Raw genomic sequence first — 23,047 nt, forward strand, 5'->3', positions numbered from 1 at the left:
TAAGCTCAGAAACAGTTCATCACATTTTGCTCTGTTTAACATGATGTATTCATAGTCATCTCCCACCAATGTGTCTTTGTGACTAAGTGGATATCCCATTCAGACCAGAGATGTGCAAAACTTCCTAGATTTGTACTCTCAAACATAAAGGTATGGAACTGTAATCGCTAAGGTGTCATACTGATTACACTTCAGCAAGAAAAAGCAATGACACTGAAGTGATCTTCTGCCTTCTGAAATATGTTTGAGAAGTTCAGAATTGCATTATTGCCTTTAGGAGGTTCTGTTTCCTCTTTTAACATTATGATCTTTGAGTATAACCTTGTACTTCTCATGCAAGAATTATTTTTTCTGAATGTTGGTTATTTTAACATTAAATAATTTGCTCTTATAGGCGTATATTCTTCATCTGCCCCTCCAGTAGAGTGAAATTGCAACTTTTTTCAGAACCGGGAATCTGACATTAGCAGAGCTGTCTATTCATTTCCATGTCTGTGATAGAGACTGGTTTCAGTCCTCCTCCTCTGTAATTTGTATCCATAGTGTTAACTACAGTGCCAGTAATGCAGTAGAAAGCAGTAAGTACACTTGAATCTTGTGCAGAATTCATGCTATAAAGATGATAAGAGCCTCCAAGGGAATAACTGCCTCACTACAGGGAGTGCGAACTGTTTGGCATCTGGTCTTTGTGTCATCCTTTGCTTTCATGCAGCTGGTTGACATCAGTACACATTAACAGCAAAACTGATCAGCTGCAGAGCCAACAGTTTCATAGTCATTAATTTTCTTCCTAAAGATATTAACAAAATAACTAAGTGGCTTGCAGAGTGCTAATGTGATCTAGACTATATGTACTTAAATATTCAATATATATTCTAGTCTAGGCTTTAGAAACTTGTTTAGAATATTTTTCCACACAATTTCTATTATTTTGTGAATGTTTATTTCAGAAGTAGCTATACAGAAATAGTTTGTGCATCAGAAAAATACATTACAATCCTTCAAATTAATTTAGGAAACCAAAAGCAACTGCTAACCAGAAAATACTAAGTTTGTGAAATAAAATCACAGAAAGTAAAATTAAAGAAGAGGGAAGGGAAGGGAAGGGAAGGGAAGGGAAGGGAAGGGAAGGGAAGGGAAGGGAAGGGAAGGGAAGGGAAGGGAAGGGAAGGGAAGGGAAGGGAAGGGAAGGGAAGGGAAGGGAAGGGAAGGGAAGGGAAGGGAAGGGAAGGGAAGGGAAGGGAAGGGAAGGGAAGGGAAGGGAAGGGAAGGGAAGGGAAGGGAAGGGAAGGGAAGGGAAGGGAATTGTATGGTCTCTTGGCTATCACTAACTTATTGAATGGTATTGCTATAATGGCAGCTCAATCACTCCCACAATATTGTATTTATAATTTGGTTTGATAATGAAACACATTTTTTTAATTGAAAATATTTACAAGTATTATAACTATCTACATATACATGTGTGTGTAAAATTGTGTTTAGTGATCTCTCAATACGTGAAAAATTGTATTAATCCAAAACATGTCAAAGCTGTTTAAGATATCTTAACTTTATTAAGACAGCCCCCCATCCAAAAAAAAAATCTTATTTCAGCTGTGGGTTCCTACAATTGTTTCATACATATATCTCACTGACAGTATCTACTTTCAAGCACTGAAGTCATGCAACAAGACAGAAACTGAATTTTAAGTGAAAGATTATATGAAAGATATAATCCTTGCCAATTTTTCCATTGTGTGCCATATGAAGATGTTTATGATGTGCATCCTCAAATGTGTACATCAATTCCATAAACATGAAATGTTATGCTACCATGTGAGATTAATGTATAATATCCCACTGTAGTAGAAGCAGTTAAATCCTGATGGAGTGTTATTACTTCACCTAAACTCATAGATAGAGCAGAAGAAAAGAAATCTGGAATCCTTCCCTTGCTGTACTCACCTATCAAAGGCATCTCTATGCAGAAGCAAAGGAGATTGAACTGGGGTTTCAGATATATTTCTGACAATATATTCTATTTTATAGGAGCTGTAATAATGATTTAAACTAGCAATTCAATAAGCATTTTCAGCTAATGCTATAATAATACACTAGTAAATTCAGGGAAACATATACATGAAAAGAAGAAAAGTTTTGTCAATTTGATTTAATTAGGCTTTTGAATACTTTCAAATGCATGGAGTTGGAAACAATACCAAGTTCCTTCCAGTTCCCACATTTCATTGCCCAACTTTGACCCTCACCATGAAACACCAGCAACCTCAACTTCTGTCTACAAAAGAGTTACTTTTGTAGATTATCTGTCTGCATTCAAACTCGAAACAACCAAAGCCCAAGCACAGACAGACTGGATGTTGCTAGGTATTTGTAAGTATAAGCAGTAAGTGTTCTGACCATTACAGTTTGTATCACTAGGTATTGATAAATTTTAAATAATACCCATTACCATTCCTCTTTAATAGCTATGCAACAGACTACACTGACTTGGTAACAATGAAAGAAAGGTAAAAGAAAATGGGTAAAGGAAATTAAACTAAAAGTACTAGGAATATTTTTAGATCAGTTCATCAGCTTCAACAGCCAGTCCTCAATAGTGAGTAACCAGAGCACATGCAATCAAGAAAGCCTTACACCAAATGCTAAGCTACATTTTCCTTCAGTGACAACCAGACAGTACTTGTGCATTTAACGGCAAAGTACAGGATATGAGAGATGTGTTCTGCCCACCAAAGTCCGAAGAAGTGACTCCGATACAACTAGCCATTTTCATTGCAGACATTTCTGCACTTTTAAAGCTGTTTCCACCAGGCTGGGAGATGTGAGCAGCTTCGTTAGCTCAGTATGCAGTTCTGCACCAGTAGCTGTCTATTTGCATAAACAAATGCTCTCTGCTATGACCTTGTGGTACTGATGGACTTTATCTCTCAAACATTAAGTTGATAATTGGACCCAGTGGAAACCACAGCAGTCCCTACTTTCTGACACATTGTAACAAAGACAAGAGTTCATCTGCCCAGAAGCAGGTTGGTTCCGGCAACTGAAACCCCGACAGCTGATTAGCTCATGCGCATAAGAAGCTGCACGTATCAGGAGGTCACAGCACGGACTGCAACAACGTATCAAGAGGTCATGGCGGAAATGTCACGGTGGGAACAGTGCAGGTGTACTGACCACTCCGTTCATCCCTAGCGTAACAATGTATCACGGACAGTGCAGACACAACAGGAGCTAGAGAGCCTCACCCAGGCTGAGACTATAAAAATCCATGACAGGCGCTTCCCAAACGGGGAGTGTGACTGCACCGCGGATCAACAAGAAGAAGTAGAGGACACCACTATCACTGAATCCACAGTGGTGACAATCTCTCTCCTTCTCTTAAACTGAGTTAAGCGTTGCATTGTCTTGTGCAATAGGATCACAGAATCACAAGATGTTAGGGATTGGAAGAGACCTCGAAAGTTTATCTAGTCCGATCCCCCTGCCAGAGCAGAAACACCTAGATGAGGTTACACAGGAACACACCCAGGCAGGTTTTGAATGTCTCCAGGGAGGGAGACTTCACAGTCCACCTGGGCAGCCTGTTGAAGTACTCTGGCACTCTCACCGTGAAGTTTCATCTCATTTTTAAGTAGAACCTCCTATGTTCCATGTATCCCTGCATGCCCATGTGTGTTGGATCAGGTGACCTCCAGGGCGCACTTCCAGCCTCAGCTATCCTATGAGTCTGTGAACTTAAAACAGATGGTTGTTAGTCTACTCAACTTTAACCTCATAAGAACAGAAAGCAAGCTTGTCCTGAGGGGAAATCCCTGCCCGGAAGAACTCTGGCCCAGCCTTGAGAATTCATAGTTTCAGTGTCAACTTGCTTAGACATTAAATCCAGGTTTGCAACCCAAGCATTCTGAATTCCAAGTTGGCACATACAAGCAAGTTCCCATTAAAAATTTTATGCTGGAATGCTCACAGTACTTAAACCATGGTAAATAATCCTGTCTCTTATCTAATATACCCAGGGTTAACAGGATACTTAATTTCATTTTGCAGGATGCACAGTGTGCTTTGTCAGCAATGCAATAAGTGTTTAAAAGTTACAATCTGTTACAAAAGGTCTTGTTTAAAGACATTTATTTTGATGCAGGAGTCATGCAGATGTATGGTATTTTGTATGCAAGACACTACATTTTTGGTACTTCTTTGGTACTTAATTCTATTACAGGAATGGTACCATATCAGTTACTCAAAGACATTTATTTTCAGTATCATCCAATCTCTTATATAGTGGTCTATGTTTTTATTTTTCTTTTTTTTTTTTTCAGTTCTTAATGAATGAATATAAATGGATTAATAACTGACTTTCAAGAAAAAGTGAAACTTCTGGAGGTGAAGGAAGATGTTCCCTGGATATTTTGCAGAAAAAAACTTTGCAAACTTTCAGTGTTTTATAATTGCACTTTAAATAAAAGTGTGATAGCAACTTCTAACTGATATTGGATAATTCATTATCTGTGATTAAATGTACATCTTACTGTAGAATTTTAAAGTTCAAAATATACAATCAACAAACTATTTTCCTGTGTCTTTATTTAGGAAAGACATTTGTGTTTAGAAAGAAATTAATTGGGAGTGTAAGTGGTGAGAAAAAAAAGTACTGCAATGTTATCTTAAAATTCTGATTTTATGTAACTCAGCACTGCAGAATCATAATCCCAGTCTTCAAATACAATGTTGAATACAGAATATGAAAGACCTTTTCAGTCAATAGATACAATCCTTAAGCACTGCTTGGCAATGGACTATTTTCGAAGAGTTCAGTTCACTGAATTCAATAACAAAACATTACAGTTCATTATAAATACAAGTCAAATGTTTAAACCTCTAAAGGTCCTTGGGGTGAAAAAATAGAAAAAGATGTTAAAAAATAAGCTCTATCTGGAGTCTTTGTATAGTTAGTCTAGTCATATCTGTTCAAAGTGATTTGTATCTGAATATTATTTTACCAGTGTTGCTACTGTGCCCAGTAACACAAAGCATTTGACTGAAAAATTAGACAGCTTTCTAAAGTAAAAGAACCTCTAGCTGTCCTTAGCCATCACTTGTCCCCTCTGTGTGAAGCCATTCCAGGCTATTCAACTCAGCAACATTTTGAAAGTCACCCCCTGAAAAAAAAAGTTCTTCTTATACTGGCTTGAAACATTCCATTCCTGGCTGTTATAAAACTCACTTGCTACTTTTGGCAAATTCAAGGGATTAAGGATAAAATATTATAGATAAGAACATTGATATTTTCTGTGTTAAAATGTAACTTAACTGAGTTTTTCTATTTCTGTGTACCCAAGTGACAAACTTATCTATTACTCTCCAAGCCTCCTAAGTTCCAGCTGGTTGCTTTTAATATATTTATTCATCCAAAGATATGCTTATATTCTCTTTGACTGCAGAACCCTCTTCTTGTCAGTCTTTTGAGAACTGCATTTAAGAAGGATCAGGTAGGAGAAACAATTTTACTTATGTGAAAACCCATATTAGAATCCCATTTTTAATTCTGAGTGTTGTTTTCAATAACAAAAGAACAATGACTCAACATTTTTAAATTTCAGGTAGCATACATACACACATGAAATATATAGATTTTTTACATAACAATAACATAACTTTTATACTTAGATATTGGTTTTCTTTGGTTTTTACCTTATGCGGTCAGATATAAACTTATGGACTCTCAACCATACTGTTAATACAAGGAACTCACCAAATGTGTTCACAGTGGAGTGGTTATTTCATGGTATACATACACTTGAAAATCAGGGCCATAAACAAATTATCACTAGAGAAAAATATATACGTATGTCAGTAAAGTTATTTTATGGATTGACTACAAAGTCCATATATGCAGAAGACTCATAGCAGTGTTTGGAGAAGGATATATTTTAGTTATTCAAGTAGAAAAAAAAAATAGTTATTATTGCTCATATAATAAAAAATATTTTTTCCATCATCATAAGACAATCTCAAATGACCTGATCTGTTTTGGGTTTTTTTGACTTTTTTTTTTTTTAATTCACAAAAGACATGTAGGACAATAAAATATTTAAAGTGTCCTGAAAGACTAATGGTTTTACATTTATTATAACCAGTGTTTAAGACCTTGAGACTTCTGAGTACAAGACAGCAGCAAAACAAATTTACAAAATAAAAAATAGTACTGAACATTTTCATCTCACGTCTTTAATTTAATCTCAACTTTATTATATTATGGGTTCATTATCTGTAAATGTGCAAGTGAATCTAAGCACTCCTCTGAAGCTCTAGCAATGTGTTCATATTTCATGTAAAGCAATATTTCCCCATTGAACTGCCTCTGTATTAATAATGCACAGGTTCACTAACTCATCAAGGTTTGTAGTATTGTGAGCTCAATATCATTCAGATGTTTTGGTTGATACAACTTCACACATAAAGCATCTTGTCTTGCAGATGTCAACTGATTATCCTCGTCGTATCTTCTACTAGAAACAGGCTAAAAGGGAACATACATCCAAAAAAAAAACCACCAAACCACCCAACAAAGGGAAGCACTGGGTTGAAATTTTTACTAAAAACATAAATAAAACAATTTATGCGTAAAAACGATTGATTTGCCTTACTCTCCATACCTTAAAATAAGAATATCACCATTTGGTGATTATTCCAATACTAAATACTTCTATTTTACATCATTCTTAGCTACTGATATCTAGCTTGAAATATACTTTCGTCATACTGATTTGATAGATGCTAGGTTCTAACCCTGTTTTTTCAATACCTTTTTTTGTTTAAATGTGTTTCAAATGGAAAAAAAAAATGGATTTAACAACAATAAGCTGTATCTATTTAGACAGTTTTAGACATAGACATCATAAAACAGAATAATTGTATCATGTTGTAGCAGATGAAATGTGTGTTAAAATTATATTCTTCAGTCTCAACATATTATATCTGAAAAAAAATCTACGTTAAGAGGCATCTTGACAGGTAATTTATTTTGTCTAAGAAAAAGTAAATTACTGTACTGGTCAGAACCAATACCTTTTAAAGAAACAATCCAATAATATATTTTTTATTTCTTCACCAATATAATGACAAGAATGAAAAACCAAAAATTTCAACAATATTTAGAGATTTTTTCACTTAAATGTCTAATCCTAGTCTTCTAAAATTCATAGTTAAATAGAATAAAAGTCTAAAATCTGACCTATATCCTGCATAAAATCAGACACCTGAAAGTTAAAAGATTTGTAAAACTGAATTGCATTCAGAAAATGTAAATAATCTTAAACAACTAATTATGTTATTATTTAATATGTTTACATTAGTTAGAAAGTTACTATTTCTATAAATATTTATTTATTTTGTGTTGGGTTATTATAATATATCATACAATATAGACTTTTATTAATTTCATTTGTTTAGTTTTTGTGGGTTTTATTTATTTATTTATTTATTTATTTATTTTATATAGTTGAAACAAAACAACAAAAAAAACCCATATTTTTCTTTTAACTAGCCAGCCTTCTGTTAACATTCAAAGTTTTCATCCTCTCATGGCCTGACAATTTTATTCTGAAAATACTCATGGCACGATACATGCATTTTCATGAGGAAAAAAAGGTTATTATTCCTCACAGTAATAGTTTACCTATTTGTACAACACAGTATGCAATGCATGCATGCACTGTATCCAACATTTTTAAAAAGTCACACACTGAAAATATTTGCAAAAAGCCTTTCTTCATCTATGAAACTTGACCCAATTTTTACTTTAAAATATCATACTCCAAACATACAAGCGCATCTGTAATGCTAGTACTTGAAATTCAGGGGAGATAAACAAAATACTCAAGACTTCATCATGGAACTGCTTTGCACATTTACAGTTTCTCACCTTGCAGTCACAAGTTATAAGTTGCCAGCTGCAGTAAAAAGAAATTGCTGTGAATTGTTGTCCTACGCATAAGAACTTGCCATTTAATACCAGTAGCACTGTGAAATAGTCTGTGACTCCAAATCCTCAATTCATGTGCAGGTACAAAAAAGGTCTGACACCTAATCAAAATGCTTCATAAATGCTATAACTAACACATTTAACTCCAGAAATTTCTTTAAGTGTTAGAACACACAGGATGGACCTCAACCAGTAGCATTTAAAATACTGGTATCAACATTAGGGTAAAACCTGAAATTCTATGCTTAGGACCTGGTTTTGACTAGTTTAAATATGGCTATCCATGAGTATCAGAAAATATAAATAAATCTATTCAAAAATAAAAGGAAACAATTTTCAGTTTTATACTGCAATGGCTCTGAATTATATGGACAACAGATCCCCTAAACGGAATATTTTTGATTTCAAATTAGAAAAATACTATTGATGTTCTGAACATTAAAAATCAAGATTAAAAATTAATATCCCTAATTTATAAAGGACTTTTTTTTTTTTTTTTTTTACTTTAAGCTGTAAAACTAGTGGGAGTGTGATCACATACTGGTAGTGTTAAACAAGAAAAGCCAATAGTGGAGATTAACATAAAAAGAAATAATAGTTGATATGATGCAAGTCAGCCTGAGCGTCACTACTCATAACACATTAGCAGCCTAAAATACAGTCAGTTTAACTGTATAGGAGTATAAAATGTGCTTGCCATTTGTATGCAACTCTGTATGGCTAAATTAAGAAGTAATTTGTTCAACATACTCTTTTAGCTGGTTCTGTATGGAAAACAGCCAATGAATATTTGTTGGGAAAGTTTTGAACTTTTCTAAAATGAAGAGTTCGCAGTGTCACATTTGAGTACCCTAACACCATAGGAGAGATGGCAAGAGAAACAAGGAGGCAGGAGTGGAAAAGGAAAATTTTCAGAATGGGAGTTTGTGGTAATACGAGGACTAATAGCTGTCAGGGACGAATGCACTCCAAACAATTGTATTACATGAAGACTTTGAATTAAGATAGCTACTGAATTGCCCTACCACAAACACCTGTAGTTCCATTATAAAGTATCTGAAGATAATAAATCGGGAGATTTACTATATAAAATCATCCAAGGACCACACTTGTCTCTAACGTCCACGTGGTCAAGTAGTTCTGCAATTGTTCAAATATAGGTTGTTCATTTGGATTTCTCCTGAAGTATATTGGATGCCAATAGCAGAGGATCTATTTATGACCTAAGGGGGAAAAAAAATTATGGTGACAGGATGTAAGTAATCTCAGCTGCTTTTAAAGCCTGGAGCCTTTCCTCTGTGAAAGTGTTCCAATGTATTTTAATGCCACATTGTGTCGATATAAAAATAATCTTAAGAGAACATTTAACTTTCTTACCTGAAGAAATCTTGTGCAGTTTCCTTTCGATTTCATTTAATGAAAGAATGTGCTTTAGGGGCTTTTTCTTTTTTCCTTTTCTCAATTCTTATTCAATTCTTATCACAACTTTCAGTGGTTATTGGATAATATTGTAAAAATACAAACACCAGTTCCCTGTGATGGCAGTCTTTGCATTTCTGTACTAAATCTGTGGAACTTTAACATGGTCTTTGTCGTGAGATGATGTGGAGAATGCAAAATGCCGGCAGGACCTCTTTGAGCACGACAGGCGGGCCGGCGAGAGTAATGAGTCTAATTCAATATGAATTTAACATCAGTACCCTTTAATGAACTCTTAACAACACTGAATATCAATGTCCGCAAGACCACGTTTTTTCCAGCCCTTATATACTCTATACCCAAAAGGCCATGCGGCAAGCACAGGCTACGATTGGTTACACTTGCAGTTCACGCTTCCACTTCCACGATGGTGATTAGCTGCAGGGCACTGTCCACATGCTATTCATGCGCAGCAACGATGGCAGTGCCCCTCCTGCAGCCTGGGTCGAGGGCAGACCAGCTTCTGTTTACTTCCGTGCGGTCCTAGTGCACCAAGCCACCCCAAGCCCTGGCTTCTTCACAGCATACGGCCCAAAAACTCTCCACAGATCTTAATGCTAAGTACACGTTGAAGTGTTCCATAACCAGGAATGTTTTCCTGAATGAAAGGTAAAGTGAAATAAGTGAAAGTTCCATCATATCTGAATAAAACTAAATTAATGAATCTTAGTAAAATCAAATGGAAATAAATTTCATAGAACTATAAAACAATAACTGATTTAATAAAAATAGTATCTTGAACTGAAAATAATAATTGACTAAACTTTAAAGAGGAATGACAGGTACCTTTGAATAATCAGAATGAGAAACTTGCAAATTAATACTGATTAGAAGCTAAGGGAAAATACTATTTCTGTTTGGGAAAATGTGCACATTGCTCAATTTCAGTGCTTTGGGAAATTCTTTCAAGAAAAAATAACAAACATGCTGACACCTTCAAGTAAAAATTGTAATTTCTTATTACTATTTTGTTTATAAGAACAAAATAAATATAAAGACAAGAACAGGATATAATTGTAAGAAAATGCAGTTTTTTAAACACAGTAAATGTACATTTACTTTCTTGGAATTTTTACTCTTCAAAATGCTAGAATAAAACCAATGTTTAAAGGATGTTGTTTGGGGTTTTTTAATAATGTTTTAATACATCTGGTTCTGAGATCTACATGTTCAACATAGCTTTGCAGTCTCCTGTTTGCAAATTAGGTAGGGTCCCAAATGTTTAGGCCATAATAAATAAGAGAGCTCATATTAATTTTCATGTAGATGTTACTGACAGCCTGAGGGCATTTGCTCATCTCATGGGACTTTTGATAGTTTCTTATTGCTTGCTCAATATTTCTTTGAATTTTTCAATTTATGAATATTCCATCCAAATTTTTACCAAACCTTTCATGGTAAAGATCATTTTCTCTCATGCCACTGTGCTAAGATGTGAAATGAGCAAAAACAGTTTTTCCAAAGAAATTGCTTCTCTGGTATCCCATATCCTCTTTCTTGGTTTAAAATTAAGGTATCAAGATATTTCCTGCTAAGGATAAATCACCATCTTAAACTACCTGATTTAATTATTTAAAGTCCTTACCATCTTTGGATGTAATGGACTTTTAATCTTTCATGCTTTCTTTCCTGATTCTATATACAGCTATAACAAGACATCTTTTCTCACATATGCTATCTGTTGCTTATTTCTAACATTTCCCAGTATTAGCAGTATTTTGCACAGAATGTCTGCATTGAATGCAGATGCCCAGGTGCTGGCAGTGGGGGGTCTGCAGACATGTCCTCTGTGAGGAGAGGCCAGGGATGTCCCATGATGGACACAGCTGGTTCCAGGTGGCTCCAATGGACTCACCACAGGGCACAGCTGAACCCCTCAGCCAAGATGGTGATGCCTCTGAGAAAGTGTATGTCAGATAGGGTTAAAAATACCATACAGCAGTGAGAGAAGTGAGGAAAAAATGCAAGAGAAATGTCTCTGCAGACACTAAGGTGAGAGAAGAAGGTGGGTGAGGAGGTGCTTTGGGCATTGGAGCAGATTCCTGTGCAGACTGTGGAAGAGCCCATACCAGAGCAGGTGGCAATTTCCTGAAGAAAACTGCAGGATGTTGAAAGCCCACAGTGTAGCAGGTTTATCCTGAAGGACTGCAGTGCATGTGAAGGACCCATGCTGAAGCAGAGGAGAAGTGTGAGGAGGAAGAAGAGTCAGAGATAAAGTGTTATGGGCTGATGACAAAGCCCATTTCCCATCACCCCATGCTGCTTGGGGTAGGAACAGGTAGAGGAGTCAGGAATGGATGAGGAGCCAGGAGTCAAAGTTGAGCCTGGGAAAAGGGGATGAGGTAGGGGGAAGGTGTTTTTTCAATTTCCCTTTGTGTCTCATCATCCAAATCTATTTTAATTGGCAATAAATTACATTTATTTTCCCCAAATCAAGTCTCCTGATGGTGATTGATTAGTGATTTCCCTGTCTTTATCTAAGCCCATGGAGCTTTTTCATCTCCTGTCAATTAAGGAGGGAGAGAGTGAGTGGGTGGGCATCTGACAGACAGAAAAGTTCAGCCCACCACAATATCATAGTATAAACATGGATGATGAAACTTTAGTTGAATCATAGAATCATTCTGGTTGGAAGAGACCCTCAAGATCATCGAGTCCAACCATAACCTAACTCGAGCACTAAACCATATCCCTAAGGACCTAGTCTATCTACCTTTTAAACACCCCCAGGAATGGTGACTCAACCACTTCCCTGGGCAGAATGTTCCACCACTTCACAACCCTTTCCATTAAGAATTTTTTCCTAATATCCAGTCTGAACCTCCCCTGGTGCAACTTGACGCCACTTCTTCTCTTCCTATCACTTGCTACTTTGGAGAAGAGACCAGCACCCTCCATGCTACAACCTCCTTTCAGGTAGTTGTAGAAAGCAATAAGGTCTCCCCTCAGCCTCCTTTCCTCCAGGCTGAACAGCCCCAGCTCCCTCAGCTGTTCCTCATCAGACTTGTACTCCAGACTTCTCCCCCGCTTCTCTCTAGTACTTCCATGTCTTTCCTATAGTGAGGGGCCCAAAACTGAACGGAGTATTCAAGCTGGGGCCTCACCAGTGCCAAAAAAAGTAGAATGATCACTTACCTAGTCCTGCTGGTCACACTATTCTTGATACAAGCCAGGGTGCTGTTGGCCTTTTTGGTCAGCTGGGCACACTGCTGGTTCATGTTAAATCAACTGTATATTCCCTGTAAAATAAGATATCTGTATAGAAGCACTTAATAATGGGAGTACCAGCTGTAAGATTCCTGTTATGAGTCTTCTTCCCATGAATTAACCTAACATAACACTAGAAATTCACATTTTGAATGTTTTCAGCATAGCAACTGAATTCTTCCTCCTGTGTGTCTAAGACTCACAGCATAGACAGCAAGGTTCCAGAAGAAAAGAAGAAATAACACACAGTGGTTTTCATCTGAAAACTAACTTGTACCTATCTTTTTTAATCTACTAGAAAAATATGTGTAGTAAAAGATTCATTAGTGCCTTTAACAAAATTATCTGCTAGGTAAATTCAGTTGGTGAAACAAAGGTGGATACACAAGGCTATGAGATTCTCTTCCTTCAGGCATTTTATTGATAGACATGAAACTAGTAATGAATTACCACTCACTTTTCCTATTAGCTACTCAACTTCAAAATCATTAGAGAACATTATTTTCATTGTAATAACAGTTCATCATTCCTCCTTTACATTGTGTGAAGGAAATGCTCTTCCATATGCTACAAGAAATCCTGTCTACGAACCGTGCAATTAAGGAATACCTCAAATTCTACTATTTTTTTTTTCCACTACTGATACGTAGTGATTACAGAAAAAGAGAGAAGCAAAATGAACCACTGATCTATCATATCCATTTCTTGAGATAGATTCTCTTTGTCCCATGTATCTGTGTTCTCTGTTGTCACCTGCTGTATTGAAGTTCAAGTACTTTCGTAAATCCCCTTTGTAGTCTGTCTGTTTATACCTTCAGGATACAAAGTGATTGGCTGAGTGCCTGGACAGCAATGCCAAACTTGAAATGCCTTCAAGGACTGTTAACTGCAACATACTTGTTTCTGCTGCTGGAGAAATGCTTAAGTGTTGCCAAAAGGCAGTGTTTTTTACTTTTTCAGAGGAATACCACAGTGCTTACATTTTTGCAAATCTATGCTATAAAAAAGAACTAAAAAATAGTTAGGTATCAGGAGTCTAACCATTACTTATTTTGATAAACAACTGAAAAGGAAACAAGAATATTTTGGCAGATCACCACTCCTTCAGTCACCCGGAAAAGAATGACCCTTGAGACAAATTACACCACACTAATTAATTTGTCCTGTACATTGTAAATCTAAATCACTTGACTGTGTAAAATGCTTGTTAATGTGCAAAAAACTTTTTTAAAAACAAGGATTGTCCCTGCATGAATGTAATAATTGCAAGTCAACAGCATGCACAACCATTTTGTTGGAACATCTTCCTTACACTAAGTGGAAATGAAGTGGTTTTTGTCCTATAATGTTGTAAGCAGGCCAAATGTCACTTAAACCACTCTAAAAATAGCTCGAGATTTCAGTGTGAATTTAATTGTATTTTTCTCACCCAAAGATCAGCTTCTGCTCAAGTCCCCTCCTTTTCGTGTCTTTCTTTTTTTTTTTTTTTTATGGTCATAATTTTCTTTTGGTTTGGGTTTTTTTTTTTCCCAGTTTCTTTTGAATTCAGAAGATGCGACCTTAGAGAAGAGGATTGCACTCTCTTTCAAAATATTATACTGATAATATATGACTGCAGAAAGCTTTCAGTAAGAATTCAGTGCTAAAGAATTTATTGATGGTAAAATACAATTCAAGGCTGACTTTAAAATTATTAACATGATTCTTGGTTGCAATTTTATTTAAACAATAAAAGCCTTTAAAAAGTGAAAAAAATGGTAGCAGAGAATGGTATTTATTTAGAAATGTTCCTCAGTATCAGTATGAAGGTCCTTATGGTTATGTGAATTGAGCTGATGAAGGAAAGGGTGACAGTAGAAGGCTGATGTCATACACATCACACACACATATCTCTCAGAAAGGAATGAAAAAAACAGTGAAGAATGTATTTTGTTAGAGAACCTTCTCTGGCAGAAAGTTAATGCAGGATCTCACAACTTTGTAATCAGTTGTAGCTGAAGATGGGAATATGACAAATGAAAAAAATATACTTCTGTCCCTACTTTTCCTGTTTCATCTTCATATAATACTATTTTCCCTCAATTTCTTCTTCTTTCTATTGAATCCCTTGGATAATAAGTCTTCTCTTGTCCTGTGCCTACATTAATGCATTTCTGAATTCCCTATCAGCAAATAGCTTTCCTCCCTACTGATTCCGCCATTCTACTTCTCAGATAACACAATACACTTTATATGTACTTCTGATTCACCACGCTCTCATTTGTCTCACAAATTTTCTGTCTTCTATGTTCTCATTCTTTCCTCACTGTTCTGAAGCTTTCAGGAAAGGAATTAAATCAAGAGGAAACATAAGCCTCATTTTTCAGGCCTGTGCTCATCAGCCAATCACATGAAACATCAGAAGTTCAGGTTAGTTCTGGCGATGGCTAATAACTTCTTTGGGGGTTTGGAGTTGTTCAGAAAAAGCAAACTGTCCTCTCTGTACCACATACAGGTTGCTGGCAGACTTTAGCAGAAAATCATTAACAGGTCTCTCCTGAATGTGTGTCAATTATGTCTTTGATTTTGAAGCGTGTGATGGAATGGCAGCTTGATGGAATGGCAGCTTTTTAAATAAACAGAACTGGCAATAAGTTTTAAAGCTGTTTACTGACAACCTGATCCAAACACAGATCTGAAAAAAAAAAGATAGTCTGTTTCAGAGACCTCATTCAAATTATAGACATGCTACTGTCTCTTAAGAAGAGGCATTCATACCACGCTTCCTGAACAAACAACATAATTTTTTCTTTTTTTTTTTTTTTTTCTATTTTTTCCTCTAAACAGGTGTTTTGGTTTGGTTTGGTTTTTGTGATTGCAGACACATTTATGTCAAAATCTACAATCAAGTTGATAAAGTGTGTGCAATTCATTCCAAATGCATGAAGTTTGGCAGAATTATCACATCTGAAAACAGCTCCAGAACAGGAAGCCTCAGCTAGCCTTCACTTTCTGCACCAACTATAATTGAAATTTGTAGTATGTACTTTTTTAAGAAGCACCATCAGGAGCTATTTATACTTCTAGACATATTTTTAAAATTCACTTATTTCCACAGTGCGTCCTTCACATACCCAAAAATATGGCTAAGTGTTGTATTCTGAGTACTCTTATATTAATCAAGTCCAAGGTGTGTATTAAGAAAAATCATTCATAACATCAAATGCCTGACTACAAATTTTACTGAACATTTTGAACAGAAAGGTATCGTTTGCCTGCAACTAATATTTTTCATTCTTTTAATTGTTAGCTAAATTCATAGGCCCCAGAATTATTCTGACACAAGCAAGGGGTAATGACCTAGGAAAACTGAAAAATGTGATACTGATTACAGAAATGAAAAAAGATATCTCTGTTCTGCGTGAGTCATTAGCAAAAGGTTTAATAATCTACTCAAAGCATTATTCAGTGACAGACATTTTCCAATGGACATTTGGAAGGAGAAAAACAGAGGAACAAACAGAGCTCATAATTTTATAAAAGTAGTGATAATTTTCCTATTGAAGCAATAATAATGGAAATAAATCTGCCAGCTTGCAATCTGACTGAAGTGGATAACCCTTTCATTGTAGGAAGATGCAAATAAAAAATTATGATTATACTGAAGAATCCGTGACTTTCAAAGATTAAAATGAAAACTGACATTGCACTTTGGCAATAACATCATTGGGGTCAACAGCTTTATCCATGGCTGCTATCTTTAGTTCAGTTGCTACCTAGTTACATACAGCTAACTAGCTGCAAAATAAGATAAAAAAATCTCGTGCAGATATTTGAGTACCTTGTGAAGAACAGAAAAGTACAGGTATTACTGTATACTGTGACCAATTTCTTCAATTGTACACACTACTTAAGTAAACTTAGAGTTAGAAACCTGTGTTCACGCAGGAGATTATGACCTGGTGGCAATTACAGAGAAATGGTGGGACGGCTTACATGACTGGAATGTGGTTGTGGATGGCTATGTCCTTTTCAGGAAAGACAGGCCAGCCAGGCGTGATGGTGGAGTTGCTCTTTACGTGAGAGAACAACTACAATGTATTGAGTACTGTCCAGGCACGGATGAGGAGACAGTGGAGAGTCTATGGGTGAGAATTAAGGGCAGGCTGGCAGGGGTGATACTGTTGTGGGTGTCTGTTATAGGCCACCAGATCAGGATAAGGCCTTCTACAGACAGCTGAGAGCAGCTTCACAGTCACAGTCCCTGGTTGTCATGGGGGATTTTAACTTCCCCAGTGTTTGCTGGAAGGACTACTCGGCCAGCCAGCCGCAGTCCAGGGGGTTTGTCCAGTGCACTGATGAGAACTTTCTGATGCAAATGGTGGACTGCTGGACCTCATCCTCACTAATAAGGAGGGTCTGGTTGAAGCAGTAAAAGTTGAGGGTTGCCTTGGTTGCAGCAACCATGAAATGGTGGAGTTCAGGATCTTGTGTGGCAGGAACAGATAGCAAGCAGAATTGCAACCCTGGACTTAAGCAGGGCAAACTTTGGCCTTTTCAAGCAATTGCTGGGGGAAATCCCATGGGCAAGGCTGCTTAAAGGTAAAGGGGCCCAAGATAGTGTTCAGGGTCTGCTTCTACCAGGCTCAAGTTCAGAGCATCCCGACACGTAGGAAGTCAAGGAAGGGAGCCAGAAGACCTGTGTGGTTAAACAGGGACTTTCTGGGTAAGCTCAAGTGGAAGAAGAGAGTTTATAGATCATGGAAGGAGGGGCTGGCCATTTGGGAAAAATATAAGGCTGCTGTCAGAGGGTGTAGGGAGGCAATTAGGAAATCTAAGGCCTTCTTAGAATTAAACCTGGTGAGAGGGGTCAAGAAAAACATAAAGAGCTTTTTCAAATACGTGGCAGATAAAACTAATACCAGAGGCAATGTAGGCCCACTGATGAATGAGGTGGGTGCCCTGGTAACAGAAGATACAGAGAAGGCAGAGTTATTGAATGCCTTCTTTGTCTCTGTCTGCTCTCCTGGAAGCTGTCCTGAGGAGCCCTGCACCCCTGAGGCCCCAAAGGAAGGCAGGAAAATGGAGGAGTTTGCCTCGGTTGATGAGGACTGGGTTAGGGAGCAACTAGGCAATTTGGACATCCATAAATCCATGGGTCCGGATGGGATGGACCCACGGGTGCTGAGTGAGCGGGCTGAGGTCATTGCTAGACCACTCTCCATCATCTTTGCCAAGTCTTGGGGAAACAGGAGAGGTGCCTGAGGACTGGAGGAAAGCGAATATCTCTCCAGTCTTCAAAAATGGCAGGAAGGAGGACCCAGGTAACTATAGACTGGTCAGCCTCACCTCCACCCCTGGGAAAATGATGGAACAACTTGTCCTTGGTGCCATCTCAAGGCATATCAAGGATAAGAGGATCATTAGGGGCAGTCACCAAGGAGAAGTCGTGCTTGAGTAACCTCATTGATTTTTATGAGGACATAACGAGGTGGATAGATGATGGCAGAGTTGTGGACGTGACAGTGTCCCACAGCATCCTTACAGCTAAACTGAGGGAGTGCAATCTGGATGATCAGGTAGTGAGGTGGACTGTGAACTGGCTGAAGGAAAGAAGCCAGAGAGTCGTGCTCAATGGGGTGGAGTCTAGTTGGAGGCTTGTATCTAGTGGAGTGCCTCAAGGGTCAGTACTGGGACCAGTATTATTCAATATATTTATCAATTACTTGGATGAGGGAATAGAGTGTACTATCAGCAAGTTTGCTGATGACACCAAGCTGGGAGGAGTGGCTGACACACCAGAAGGCTGTGCTGCCATCTAGTGAGACCTGGACAGGCTGGAGAGTTGGGCAGGGAAAAAATTAATGAAATATAACAAGGGAAAGTGTAGAGTATTGCATCTGGGTAGGAACAACCCCAGGTTCCAGTACAAGTTGTGCAGTGACCTATTAGAGAGCAGCGTAGGGGAAAGGGACCTGGGTGTCCTGGTGGACAGCAGGATGACAATAAGCCAACACTGTACCCTTGTGGCCAAGGCGGCCAATGACATCCTGGGGTGTATCAGAAGTTAGTAGGTCAAGAGAGGTTCTCCTCCCCTCTACTCTGCCCTGGTGAGACCACATCTGGAGTATTGTGTCCAGTTCTGGGCCCCTCAGTTCAAGAAGGACAGGGAACTGCTGGAGAGAGTCTAGCACAGAGCCACAAAGATGATTAAAGTAGTGGAGCATCTCCCTTATGAGGAAAGTCTCTTTAGATTGGAGAAGAGGAGACTAAAGGGTGACCTCATTAATGTTCACAAATATATAAAGGGTGAATGTCATGAGGATGGAGCCAGGCTCTTTTCGGTAACAACCAATGGTAGGAAAAGGGGCAACAGCTTCAAACTGGAACACAAGAGGTTCCACTTAAATTTGAGAAGAAACTTCTTCTCAGTGAGGGTAACAGAACACTGGAACTGGCTGCCCAGGGGGGTTGTGGAGTCTCCTGTTCTGGAGACATTCAAAACCCGCCTGGACACCTTCCTGTGTAGCCTCATCTAAGTGTTCGTGCTCTAGCAGGATGATTGGACTAGATGATCTTTTGAGGTCCCTTCCAATCCCTAACATTCTGTGATTCTAAAAGTTTCTAGGAGGCTAAGTGTAGGACCATTGAAGAAAAACTTAGAATAACTACTATAGGATGGGATGGGATGGGATGGGTTGGGATGGGATGGGATGGGATGGGATGGGATGGGATGGGATGGGGGGGGATGAGATAGGATGGGATGGGATGGGATGGGATGGGATAGGATAGGATAGGATAGGATAGGATAGGATAGGATAGGATAGGATAGGAAGTATAACTTGTAAGGAGTAATATTTTCTTAAAACAGAAATGGAGAGGAAAAAGTTCCTGTAAATTAAGAAAAATAATTCTTCAAACATAAGTGGAAAAAAAAGCTAAATGATCAATGAATCAGATTTGGGATAATGTAATTATAGTCAGTATAAGCTTCTAAAAGTATTAAAACGTGACAAAGTAATGTCATTAGCAGTAAGTCATATCCTTGTTAATTACACAAAGTTATCTTTGAAACCCATTAGTTATATTAATTTTACTTCAAGTATACAATTTTCTGTTATCAGCTGACCTCATGTAAGATTCAGAATAGTTCTGTAGCAATTGCACTAACATTATTGCCACATGTAGATTTTTTCTTCCAGTTTCAAATGAACATTACCTAACCAAATCTGTGGGGAAAATGTTTCTTTTGAAAGTCACAGATCTGTGAGCACTGTCATTGGCAGACTTGTTGCATTGCAAAGTACAGAAAGAAATTTATGGTTTTTTTCAGAAAAAAAGTTATTTTGAGTATATTTCCAAAAGGGTGTTTTATTATGGCAGGATGACATCTTAAAAGCAAGGTAGGGGTGCAGAATCCAGGCATTCCCACAACTCATTATCCTGCAAGTACATGGTTTACAACAGTGCGAAAGAAGCAACGGTATTCGAGAACAGTCAACATTCTCTGTGTGAATGGTTACTTTGAGAGGCTTGAAATGAGAAAAGTTGGAAGTGACTTTTGCGCTGCTCAAAGATTCATTCAGGCGTGTAGGGGGAGAAGCTTCATCTCTCCAGTTTAATAATCTGGTTCATTTTTAATTAAGCAATAAGGTGTGGTAGGGCATAAAATGTACTGCATAAATTTATAGTGTGTTGCTGCTAGCCATGAGGCTGAAGGATAAGTCACCATCGATGTAACTAGGCATGAATTACCAGCTAGTGTTCGTTTTGTAGTGTCTTATGGTCACTGTAAAAACGTTATTATTTTGAAAATATTTATAGTGTTAATTAAAGGTATGCACAAATACAGTTTGGTTTTAAACCATGCCCAGTTTATTCTGTTTTTAAAAATCTATAAATTTATTTAGCAAGGAAAGAATTCACCTCTTCCTGCACAAAGCCCATTTACAAGGAAATAAGTGGCAATAGGGGAAGGGAATAATTATTATTTTCTGTTCTGCTATTCTAGCAGCTTCAGTTCCTTCCTTGACATTTGCATGCAGAATTATGACAAATGTGAAATTATAAGTTAGTGATTAAAAAAGAGTTTAGATAAATCTTGGAAGCTGAAAATTCCTTGTTCTGAGCAGGGGATCAGATTCTTTTTCCCGTTTTGCTGCTGTAAATACCAAGTCAATATCTTTAAGTGAACCAGAATAAGTCTTTTTACTTCAGGAAACCACTCTGTACTCAAGTAAGAGAACATTCTGTCCTAATTACTCTAACTAGAATATAATTAATTTCACAGAGCATTCACCTGTTCCTTGTCTCTTCACCTACTGAAGATTTCATGTGTACTACATAGTGGAACCACAAATAAGCTCTCACAAGTTGTGCCACACACAAGCTTCCACCACTCCAAGCTAGATCTTAGCCAGCTTTGGTTCAACAGTACCATGATCCCTTCACCATGGAAGAAAATGGAAAATAACTTTTAATAACATAGAAGGCATATTAAGCTTAGTATTCTTTCAATAAAACACTTATAATTTATTTTAAAATACAGACATGTTTTACTAAAACCAGAGATTTAATGTTGATTAATGACACAGATGGACAGACGAACACATCTTAGCAGGACAAACAAAAATGCCAAATAAAACTTCAAGTATCTTTCATCTGTTCTTATGAGTTCTGTACTAATTATAGTTCTTTTCATTACTGCCCTTTCTCTTCTTGTGTCATTTTTAACATGGTTAGTACCCAATGAAAGAATTTCTAGCTAATTCTACATTTTGAAGAGGGCGTGTTAGCACTGAGAGAGGTCCTAATAATATAAACTGGCAACAAGTTCTGTGTATATTATCAAGTCAATTTTTGTGATAATATGAGACCAAATGTGTGGAATATCCTGCATTTGGAGCACATTGCATAATTAGATTTCTTTATGCTGGTGAAAAGCAGTTAAAACTGCAATAGGATATGATGCAATGCAACCACCCCATCTTGTAACAAAGTAATTATTGCAATTTTTCCAAACATTATTTCAGGATTTTATTTTCCATACGGTATGTGAAAGAAAGTCATTGGCAACCTTGAGTTGCTATGTCTGCCAGAAGGGTTCTTTGGTAAGCAGTAATTCAAGGAGCAATTAAGTTTTAATGTATGATCAGCTGACTGAATGGCCATGTGAAATAGGCAAATTTTATTCCCCATGAATAATTAGTATCTGCAAATCTATTATTGCTATTAGTTTTGTATGAAGTACTATTTTTTAGATACTTAAGAAAGACAGGTATGATTTTTATTAATAGAACCAAAGTATAGAAAACGGTATAAAAATGCAGCAATATCTACTGACAGTACCATGGTTTCACATGGCCTGAAAACCTCACGTCATGTTGTGTGCTCTGAGAGGCTAAGTAATCCATTTTATCTTCACAGAAGATGGTAGCAACTAGAAGTAGGAACTTCATTAAGGTAAGAGCACTTATGCTCTCTCTCATGATCACCTGGGCTGCAAGTGTCACTAATCACTTGAGTTCTTTTTCATAGGGTGAATTTGGTCTGTCAACCTGTTTTTAAACACACACTGATTTTAACTAAGCTACAAAACCACTGAACTTTAAAATTATTAAATGTCATTTCAGGGAAGAAGAAGGACATTGATGATTTTATTCTGTTTTCTAAGAGACTTTCAAAAGAACCAAAAAAATTCCTGCATAGCTCAGAAATTGTCTAGTGTTAAACTGACTTCACATAGTCCTTAATAACATAGTCATAACTAATTTCTCCCCAACTTAATTAAAACTTAAAAGAAAAAAAAAAAAAAAACAACAAGGAATTTTTTTCTCTTTTTCTCTTTAACCAGTTTTAATACTCAGTAGCAACAAGGAATGACACACCAACAAGTCTGCTTTCTATTTTATTGAGAAACAGTTGCATTTTCCTGGTAAACAAGTCCAATTTATCCTCTTAATATTTTATGAATATGCATACAGTATGGTGAAAGGCATCAGTAAATCTCTTCTATTTGATTCTTACATGGTCAACACACTAACATTGATGATTGCTTCTAGTCATAAGCAGAATACAGCACAGTTACCTAAGTCAACCTTTGAATCTGAAAGCAGAATGGTATAAGTAGGTACAATCATGTTCCACCTATACAAGATACAATAAGCGTGGTTAATAGAGGAGTTTGTACATGGAGTAATTGGACATGGATTTAACTAGAAGATTATTTTCTCCGGTGGTGGCCAGTGTTAAAAGAGATGTTAGATATCAACATTGACAGACACTATGGCTCATGTCTGACATGTTCAGGTTTACAAGAAATGCATTTTATTACTGATTACATTGTTAGGAAATTTTGTGTCAGTTTAACAATTTCAAGATAATTGATTTATATTA

The 23,047-nt window shown here is 37.1% G+C and overlaps 1 long non-coding RNA gene across 2 annotated transcripts in view; it reads right to left on the reverse strand.

The window, feature by feature from the left end:
* Positions 1 to 1,261: 1,261 nt before the first annotated feature.
* LOC110361054 (uncharacterized) overlaps positions 1,262 to 23,047 on the reverse strand; it is a 116,650-nt gene continuing 94,864 nt past the window's right edge. For both annotated transcript variants that reach the window (XR_010470419.1, XR_010470420.1), the window contains exons 3-4: positions 12,602 to 12,705; positions 1,262 to 10,064 (exon numbers count right to left, since the gene is read on the reverse strand). This is a non-coding gene — a long non-coding RNA (uncharacterized LOC110361054). The remainder of the gene's footprint in view (positions 10,065 to 12,601; positions 12,706 to 23,047) is intronic.

This window comes from Columba livia, chromosome 2 (assembly GCF_036013475.1).
Source record: "Columba livia isolate bColLiv1 breed racing homer chromosome 2, bColLiv1.pat.W.v2, whole genome shotgun sequence".
Taxonomy (NCBI): domain Eukaryota; kingdom Metazoa; phylum Chordata; class Aves; order Columbiformes; family Columbidae; genus Columba; species Columba livia.